Source organism: Sesamum indicum, linkage group LG3 (assembly GCF_026168435.1).
Source record: "Sesamum indicum cultivar Baizhima isolate 11 linkage group LG3, ASM2616843v1, whole genome shotgun sequence".
NCBI classification, from domain to species: Eukaryota; Viridiplantae; Streptophyta; class Magnoliopsida; order Lamiales; family Pedaliaceae; genus Sesamum; species Sesamum indicum.
In genome coordinates, this window is record NC_142659.1 from 13,339,675 (window position 1) to 13,348,406 (window position 8,732).

Genomic DNA, 8,732 nt, shown 5'->3' on the forward strand with positions numbered 1-8,732 from the left:
TAATGACAACTTCGCTATTTTTTTAATTAATTTTGTTAATTCATAATAATAACTTTTATGGACCAGTCGTCATGTACATAATTAACATTAACATTAATATTTATAAATTTTTATAGATTTGGTTTGAAATTTGACCAAATTCGTAAGAATTTCTAAACATTAGAGATAAAAAAATCATATTAGATAAAACATAGTAGCTTGTGGAAAATATATAATAAGAAAAAGCCAAAACTAATTCTATATGTAAATATTTGGACCACGTGACCATGGCATTTATTTTTACTTCTTATACTCTAAAAAATATTAAATGTAAGATAGGATTTTTAGAAAAAATTATTTACATGCATATTATATTAAAGGCTAGAATAACGAAATAACAAAATAATTTTATTTTTTGTGCACTAAGTAATTAGTTAGAATTATGTACTAAAATTGTCTACATACATATTATATAATTATATATATTATATTATTTATGAATTACTATTATAATCATACTGTTCATATGATTATATATTTATTCTCTTTATTAGATGAAGATCGAATTTACTGTACAAAAATAAATAAATCGTCTGTATGTGGATAGTTAATTTTTTGCACTAGTTGTTGTGCTATTTTTACATGTATATAATAAATAAATTTTATAATTTAAAAAGTAATAATTAAATGATATCTTTGTGTTAATTTTTAATAGAAAAAAAGTTAGATGGATTAGTCAATTTTTCTAATTTTATATGTAAGCTAATATTATTACATTAAATTTTGATTTTGAATAACATAAAAAATTAAAAAAAAAACTAATTTATTATTTATATTAAAATAAAACTTCAATTTATTAAAAAAAAATATGGTTAGAGTTTATTATTAATGTATATAATTAAACATTACGAACATATCCTTGTTTTGGATGTTTCGCCAAACAATTAGTAAATAAAAATTAATTTTTTAATTTATTTGAAGATAAAATAAGAATTTTATTTATTAAAATTTGTGGTAAATACCTATTAAAATTACAAGTTCTCTAAATTTTTATTTCTTAATTGTCAAAGTTCATTAAATTTTTTTCAATGATAATTTAATTCAAGTAAAAATTTTATCTCAAATTCTATTTAAAAGTTTATTTATTTCATATTAAAATAAATAATTTGAAAACAGGAGAAAGAATATTCCATGTTTTTCAGTTTTTTATTAAATTATTTATCTGGCTGGCTGGGCACTGTCTTAAAAATTAAACTTTATGAAACATAATTTTACTTATATATTATTAAGTTTCGAATTCTGCCAAATTTTCCATTTACATTTTACCTTTTTCGATATGATTTCACCTTTTTGGATATGATTTCGTCGTAAAATATTGACCTTAGCAAATAAGAATTATATAAATTTTGAATATTTGTCAAGTCATTGAATATTTTTGTACTTAGGATGAATATAGATTATGTATATGAATGGAGTGAATATTATTTTATATTTTTTTATACAAGTATTATTACATGAAATGTGATTGAGGGGGTAAAATAAAAAATATGTGTAATTCTTTTGCTACCGTCAATATTTTTTGAATTTTTTTTTGAAAAAAAGTGTAATTTTCATTTTTAAGAGCAATATAAGTATAATGAACCTTAAATTAATCATTTCTCAATTATCTTCTTTAATATATTATATTATATTATTTGAAATGTTGAGGTGGATAAGTTATTTGGTCCTTAATTTGTATTATATTTAGATTTAATGGTGACTTATTGTTTTCATGAGTAGATTTGAATGTAGTCTAATTATTCATAATTTCTTTAATATTATGCTTATATACTCCTATTTATATTGTAGGTATTAATTAATTTTATTAAATTTATAATTATAATCATATTATTAATTCAACGATGGGACTGCATACCTAACTTAATTTTTTCTTTTTTTTTTCACTTTATGTACTCTAAAAAACAAAATTAATTATTTATAATTAAGAATAGTTTATGTACAAAATTAAACTTAAAATCAAATTATAATAGGACTTTAAAGAATCTACATGCATATTATAATTATATATGTCGTATTATTTATAAATTACCATTATAATCATTTCATATTATCAGATATATATTTATTCGCTTTATTAGGCAATAAAAAAAGGAATAAAATTGATTTTATTGTATTGAAATAGTCCATTTATAAATTACCATTATAATCATCTCATATTATTAGATATATATTTGTTCCTTTTATTAGGCAATAAAAAAAGGAATAAAATTGATTTTATTGTATAAAAATAATCCATGATTTAGTATATCTGTAATTATATATCATATTTGTGTTTATATATGTTTATGTATATTTATAATTTTCATGTAAAATTAGAAATTTGGACATAAAATGCTGACCTTAGAAGTGATCTTAAAAATTAGAATTACATCACTCAATTAACATTTTTAGTCATATATATAGAATGAGGTTTAGTCCTATTTATATTGTAGGTATTAATTAATTTTATTAAATTTATAATTGTAATCATGTGATGGGACTGCATACCTAACTTAAACTTTCTTTTTTTTTTTTCACTTTATGTACTCTAAAAAATAAAATTAATTATTTATAATTAAGAATAATTTATATACAAAATTAAACTGAAAATGAAATTATAATAGGACTTTAAAGAATTTACATACATTTTATAATTATATATGTCGTATTATTTATGAATTATCATTATAATCATCTCATATTATTAGATATATATTTATTCGCTTTATTAGGCAATAAAAAAAAGAATAAAATCGAATTTATTGTACAAAAATAGTCCATATTTTATTTTATATCTGTAATTATATATCATATTTGTGTTTATATATGTTTATGTATATTTATAATTTTCATGTAAAATTAGGAGTTTGGACATAAAATGCTGACCTTAGAAGTGATTTTAAAAATTAGAATTACATCACTCAATTAACATTTTTAGTCATATATATATAGAATGAGGTTTAGTCCTATTTATATTGTAGGTATTAATTAATTTTATTAAATTTATAATTATAATCATATTATTAATTCAACGATGGGACTGCATACCTAACTTAATTTTTCTTTTTTTTTTATTTCACTTTATGTACTCTAAAAAATAAAATTAATTATTTATAATTAAGAATAATTTATGTACAAAATTAAACTGAAAATCAAATTATAATAGGACTTTAAAGGATCTACATGCATTTTATAATTATATATGTCGTATTATTTATGAATTAACATTATAATCATTTCATATTATTAGATATTTATTTCTTCGTTTTATTAGGCAATAAAAAAAGGAATAAAATTGATTTTATTGTACAAAAATAGTCCATGTTTTAGTGTATCTGTAATTATATATCATATTTGTGTTTATATGTTTATGTATATTTATAATTTTCATGTAAAATTAGAAATTCGGACATAAAATACTGACCTTAGAAGTAATCTTAAAAATTAGAATTACATCACTCAATCAACATTTTTAGTCATATATATATAGAATGAGGTTTATATTATATATTTTCAGGAAAAAATATAGAGACACCCCTATAATAATAGAAATGTTAAAAAAACTCCCTATGAAAATTAAAGTATCAAATGCTCCCCCTGTGATATAAAATAAATTCAAAAAATCCATCCGTACAAAAATTAGGGCACACGTGCTTAAACTGCGATTTTTTTATGAAGTACCTTTTTCTTTTTATATTGTTGCCATTCTCTCACTTGTAATATATATAATATTATATATATGATTATTTATATAATAATTATTTAATTAAAATGGTATACATTTTTAATAATAATAAATGTTCTTTTATATAAAAATTAGTTAATTATTTATATAATAAAATATTATTTTAATTAAATTAAAATTAATTATATATATAATTAAAAAAAAAAACAGTAGTCATCGCCCAACGCAACGAGGGCGATGCCGATCGGCCAGATCTAGACAGCCGATGATGCCCAAATGGATGGTAGGGGGAGGAAAGTTCACGGGAGGGAATGGGGGGGGGGTTGGAAGCAAGATGAAGAAGATGTTGGGGGGTTATAATTGTTATTTTGAATTCTTTTTTATAAATTATAATTATAAATTATATATATTATGAATTAAAATAATTATATACTAATAAGCCTAATCGGCCAGATCTAGACAGCCGATGATGCCCAAATGGATGGTAGGGGGAGGAAAGTTCACGGGAGGGAATGGGGGGGGGGGGGTTTGGAAGCAAGATGAAGAAGATGTTGGGGGGTTATAATTGTTATTTTGAATTCTTTTTTATAAATTATAATTATAAATTATATATATTATGAATTAAAATAATTATATACTAATAAGCCTAATTTGACTAGTTGATTAGATGGGGTTTTTTAGTCATTTCTAAAAGAATAGATTCAAATTGACTAGGGGGATTTTTATTCGTAATATTTTTATATTAAAAATTTTATGGGGGGATTTTTGATATTTTGTTATATCACAGGAGTAAAAATAGATTTAACACTATATTTCTATATTTATAAATATAAAATTAAAATTTTATCAATATTTTTAGACAATTCCTAATGGATTAAGTGTGAAAATTTGAATGGTGTGCAATTTTAGAACTTTCTGAAGAAAGTGTAATTTCTCATTTTTAAGTTAATGTTGCTTATTATTATGTGGTTAATTATTATGTAATTATTAGACATAGGGGGTATTTTGCCTGTTTTCAAATCAGAATGGGGGCTTTTGCTGAATTTTTTAATCATATGGGGGTTTTATGCAATTCGACCCAAATAATTATACTGTCTTTCCATGAGATCTAGTATAATTATACGTAGATATCCTGTGGTTTGAAAATTTACATTTAATACTGAGGTTTGCTTCTGTCTAATAAATTTACCCAACCGTCACTTAAAATTCATAAAAATTGCTAATATTTTTTTTAAAAAGAGGATGACAATTCGTAGAGGTCCTGATAGTGGTCCTCCTGATAATTAAACATAGTTCTGTTTATATAATAATTATTTAGATTATATAAACATAGTCCTATCTGATAAAAGTATGACCATAAAAACAAACAAATTTATAGTTTATTTTGAATAGAAATAAAGAAGAGAGGGATAGTTTAGTTTTATAATTTTATATATTTTAATTTTTATTATATTTAATGTTATTTGTATTATATTAGAAATTTATAAATTAATTTATTATTTATATTAAAATAAATTTTTACATTTATAAATTATAATGTGGTTAAAATATATTGAAATATTTAATGAAAATTAAAAATTATTTTTGATTTATTTGAAGATAAAAGTTATCTAGTTTTATTTTTAGGAAATTGATTTTATCTAGTAGATGTGGTAGATATTTATTAAAATAATTTCAAGCCAATTAATAATTCAATTTCAAATAGTTACTGATATATTAATAAGTTATAACTAAATTTATAAACGTTCTCTCATCTTTTATTTTGAAAAATCATAATTTTTTATATATGGTCAAATTCAAGTAAAAATTCTTGACCATATATAATAGTTAAAAAATAGTTAAAAAATTATAATTTTTCAAAATAAAAAATTAGAGAATTTTTATAAATTTAGTTATAATTAATTATTAATATATCAATAACTATTTGAAATTAAATTATTAATTGACATGAAATTATTTAAATAAATATTTACCACAAATTCTACTGAATAAAATCAATTTTAATAAAATGAATCAAAAATCAAAATCAATTTTCATCAAATATACATATTTGACCACATTATAATTTTTAAATGTAAAAATTTTATCGTAATATAAATAATAAATTAATTTATAAATTTTTAATATAATAAAAATAACATTAAATATAATAAAGATTAAAATATATAAAATTATAAAACTAATCTATCCCTCTCATCTTTATTTCTATTCAAAATAACACTCAGACTTTGACATTACTAAATTTTATCAGATAGAATTATGTTTATATAATCAAAATAATTATTACGTTTATGTGTTTATTTGAATATCTAGATAGTGGTTCTAATAATGTTTAATTATTAGAACCACTATCTAGATATTCAAACAAAATAGTATTTTATTTCAATTTTATAATGTTTACTATGTACACGACAACTAGTTCTTAAAAATTAAATAGTAATTAATCACATAATGATAAGCAACATTAACTTAAAAATGAGAAATTACACTTTCTTCCAAAAAGTTTTAAAATTACACGCACCATTCAAGCTGAACACTTAATCCATTAGGAATTGTCCAACAATATTTATATTTTTAATTTTAAACTTATAAAAATAAAAATATATAATACATATAAGACTAAAAATGTTAATTGAGTTATGTAATTCTAATTTTTTAAGATCTGTTCTAAGGTCAGCATTTTATATCCAAACTCACAATTTTACATAATAATTATAAATATACATAAAATATATATAAACACAATACTAAAACATGGACTATTTATTTATTTGTACAGTAAATTCAATTTTTTTTATTACCTAATAAAGCGAATAAATATAAATCTAATAATATGAAATGATTATAATGATAATTAATAAATAATACAACAAATATAATATAAAATGCATGTAGATTATTTAAAAGTCCTATTATCATTTAATTTTAAATTTAATTTTGCATATAAATTATTCTTAATTCTAAATAATTAATTTTATTTTTTAAGTATGCAGTCCCCTGGGTTTTTTTATACTCTTTTTTTCCTAAATATTTGAAAAATTTTCCAAATTTGGCTATATTATCAATTTTGAAATAAATCCATATAATATTCAATACCTCGATGAGAGTCCTGAATATTCATTTGTTGGTATACTTTGTTTTCAAAAGAATTTCATAAGCTATATTTTTTGTTTAGTAGTTAACTAAGCATTATTTTAAATTTCATATTTGTGGATATAATTATGTATTTTATAATCATCTATTTATAAATTTAATACTAATAGTGTGAAAAAGTATAAGATGTTTATTATATTTCTTTAATTTATGAAGATAATGTTTAATTTTAATAGTTATTCAAACAAAATATTATTTTAGAGTTCAAGACAATTTATACAAGAAACAAAAAAAAAAAAAAAACACCCAATATAAAATTATCCCAATTTCAAATCATTCATATTAATATAAATAATAAAGTAACAATAAACTACAAAGACATAAAAATGATTTTTAGTTGCTGCTTCTTATTATTTTTTATTTTAATTATTATTTGTTTTGAAAATATCTTAATAAATTATTATTATACATAAATAATAAAAATGTTTAATAAATATGTACCACAAATAATAATAAATAACTTTTTGAAATAAAATTATATAATTTAGTTAACATTATTTTTTTAATAAACTTGACTAAAATTATAATATATAAATTTATTTAGTAAAACATATAAATAGTATCAATAAATAAATTTCTTAAGAGCTTTATTTTAATATAAATAATAAGTTAATTTTTTAAAATTATTATTTTTGTTTGACATAATACAAAATAAAATAAATTATAATCAAAATTTGAAACCAAAATAATAATATTGACTTATATAAATGCCCATTCAAAATACTATTAATATTGGGTTTGTAAAAAATTCAGAAGTATTATATCCATGATTTTATCATAGTAGGAGGAGCGATGAGAAATAATAAATATTTCTCTGATTTTTCATATTTGATAGAGGCATTTTTAGTAAATATTAAAAAACAATTAGTAAAGAAGAATATTACAAAAAAAAAGATAAAAAAAACAATGATTTTAATCGTTGGTTGAACTATAAATATTATTTGTTATGTGCACATAAGGAAAACATGCAACAATAACTAACAAATAAAATAATTAAATTGACAAAATTAATTAATACCATACAATATAAATAAGAATATATAAGCATAATATAAAAAAATTAAGAATAAGTAGACCACAATCAGAAGAGATCTACTCATAAAAATATATAAGTGACCACTAAATCTAATATAATGACAAAATAAGGAAATTTTAAATAATATAATATGATACGATTAATGAAAGAGAACGGAAAAATGATTAATTTAGGGTTAATTCGCTTGGGAATTACACTTTTTTCTCAAAAAAGAAATATTTCAAAAGTACACGTACAGAAAATTCACCATTTTCATCTGATCCTCTTTGTTAAGAATTTGACGAAAAATTTTGACAATAGCATAAAAGTTACACAAAATTTTAATTTTACCCCCCTCAATCAACATTTGTTATGTAATATTTTTGTACTTATAAGAAAAAATATATAATAATATTAACTCCACTCCATAATAATATACAAATAAAATTATATTTTTATAAAGTTTAATTTTTAAGAGCGCTGCCTAGCCAAATAAATATTCTTTTTTGCACATAATTTAATAAAAAATTAAAAAACATGGAATATTCTTTCTCCTATTTCCAAATATTTATTTTAATAGAAAATAAATAAACTTTTAAATAGAATTTGAGATAAAACTTTTACTTGAATTAAATTATTATTAAAAATGTTTTAATAAACTTTGACAATTAAAAAATAAAAAATTAGAAAACTTCTAATACATATTTACCACAAACTCTAATAAATAAAATAAAAATTTTATCTTCAAATAAATTAAAAATTAATTTCTATTTACTAATTGTATTGCGAAACATCCAATGCAAGAATATGTACGTAATGTTTGGTTATATACATTAATAATAAACTCTCCATATATTATAA